Source organism: Photinus pyralis, unplaced genomic scaffold (assembly GCF_008802855.1).
Source record: "Photinus pyralis isolate 1611_PpyrPB1 unplaced genomic scaffold, Ppyr1.3 Ppyr1.4_LG3a, whole genome shotgun sequence".
Taxonomy (NCBI): domain Eukaryota; kingdom Metazoa; phylum Arthropoda; class Insecta; order Coleoptera; family Lampyridae; genus Photinus; species Photinus pyralis.
In genome coordinates, this window is record NW_022170509.1 from 6,966,454 (window position 1) to 6,968,963 (window position 2,510).

The window sequence follows — 2,510 nt, forward strand, 5'->3', positions numbered from 1 at the left end:
TTAGGCGTAACAAATCATTGGGACTCCAGCTCAAGCTAGCCCCTGGTACTGTTCACGGTACGCTTTTTAACATTATTTATTACCATAATCACCTAAAGTTTAGACAATAAAGGCCCTTTTGTTTTAAACAACAGATTTTCATTGTACAATTTTTAATTTCTGTTTAACAATACTCTTCAGTTTACTTTATTTCTTCCGAAGAGAAAATTCTGTTATCTTACCGGAAATAGTAGGGCACGAGCTTTAAAGCAGCGCCTTTATAATCATGTCATCAAAACCACATACTATATTTAGTAAGAATACGTTGCACTTTCTTTCAAAACAAAAGTAGTGCTTCAGTACAAAGTAGCACCTTATCTATTTATGAAAAAAAAAACTCTTTACATAGCGATAAACCGACACATACAATTGAATAGGGGATGAACTGCTTTCAACGCACCGTTCTTACAAACGGCCTTCGAAAATGTAACCACAATTGGTAATCAAAGAACACCTTTTTAAAAGCAATGGACTATGGAAATTCCTCATGCAAAACAAACTGTATTCGGAAATTCCATCATAGATAGGGCTTCATAGTAACGTAATATACACGAGAATTACAATGAAAGTTAATGAAAAAGTAAGTCGATACGAAGAAAAAACCAAATAAAAACATTAATTAATAAGAGTTCAATCCCATTAACCCCTGAAATATGATTCATGAGGGTAGGGAAGTTTATTCAAGACATCTGTTCGTGTAATGAGCATGAAAGGACCTTTTATAATTACCCAGGTGCAACAAACAAAACAGCTGAAGAGTAGTTTTCATTCAATAATGGTTTAAAGGTACGGGTATTCATTTGAAAATCTAAAAAAATAATTTACTAATATATTGCAACATTTCTGCTTTGCGCAATCGTAATGTAGCAAATGCTTTTTATGGATAGTGACAAAATGTCAAAATACGCAGTAAAAGACTCTTTTTTGTTTTTGCTTTAAGCATGATACTTCAGGTAATTGTTTGACAAATTCAGCTTGTTCGTAAATTTAAAGGTCATATAAAACAAAAATTGTTTTTGTGCGATTTATTCGGAATACTTTAGGCGATAAGGTTACAAACATGTAAATAGGAACTGCCAGACTGATTTTATCATATCAAATTTGTACTGACACCATTTCCGACTCCTATCAATGTCATTTACCGTGCATATTTCTCCAAGAGGGCGTCCCTTTTTCAAAATTCGACCACTTCCACCTTAATTTTATATTTCCCGAAGCGATTTTAGTTTTAACAAGAGCTCGTTTAGTTATAATATATGTTTTCATTAAAATTGTTTAAGTTATTTATGACTTCCCCTTCCTTAACGTTTTAGATATAAGGCTAGACTAAAAGACGTTATTATTGCATTAATCGATTTCGCAAATGTAAATGACATACGGTCCAACGTACCGGTAGCAATTGAATTCCTACAATTCTAACGCCTCATTAACCTCAATTTCGATTATAACCCAAAATACTGCTCTGATTCGTAGGACAAATCACTTCCATTACGCTCAGTTGGAATTTTTGCAGTTTTGACCCTATCTAAAAAGGATTTTGCCAAACCTATCCAAAACGCACCAGTACTGAGTGTTCTCAGTCTTTGCTTCGTTGTGTTTGTCTCTCCCTGCTTCCAGATCGAACGAGTTTGTTAATTCGCCAAATCGGTAAACGGGCTTTGAAACCTATGGATTGCAATCGCATACAAGTTTAGAGCTGTACTAGGAAATTCGTCATTCTGAGACAATTTTTTTTGCGGGCCTCAAAAAAAGGCAGTGTATAAACCTTCTTTTTTTTTACCAAAAATCGACTGCACCAAAATTTCTCGGGAAAACACTTTTTCTTATTAATTTTGGTGCGTAGAATCCAAAACAATTCGTACTTTTTCGATCAGACTTCTCAATCAAAAGTTATAGACTAGAAACCAATTTCGAAAGAAAATTCAAAGGGCTGTAACTTTTGAACTAGTAGCCCAATCTTGGAACTGTTTGAAATTATGGATTCTACAGGCCACATTCTATAAGAAAAATTTTTTTCCGGGTCGATCTGAGACAATTTTTTTTTCGGGCCTCAAAAAAAGGCAGTGTATAACCTTCCTTTTTTACCAAAAATCGACTGCACCAAAATTTCTCGGGAAAACACTTTTTCTTATTAATTTTGGTGCGTAGAATCCAAAACAATTCGTACTTTTTCGATCAGACTTCTCAATCAAAAGTTATAGACTAGAAACCAATTTCGAAAGAAAATTCAAAGGGCTGTAACTTTTGAACTAGTAGCCCAATCTTGGAACTGTTTGAAATTATGGATTCTACAGGCCACATTCTATAAGAAAAATTTTTTCCGGGTCGATCTGAAACAATTTTTTTTTCGGGCCTCAAAAAAAGGCAGTGTATAACCTTCTCTTTTTATCAAAAATCGACTACTGCAAAATTTCTGGGGAAAACACTTTTTCTTATTAATTTTGGTGCGTAGAATCCAAAACGATTCGTAC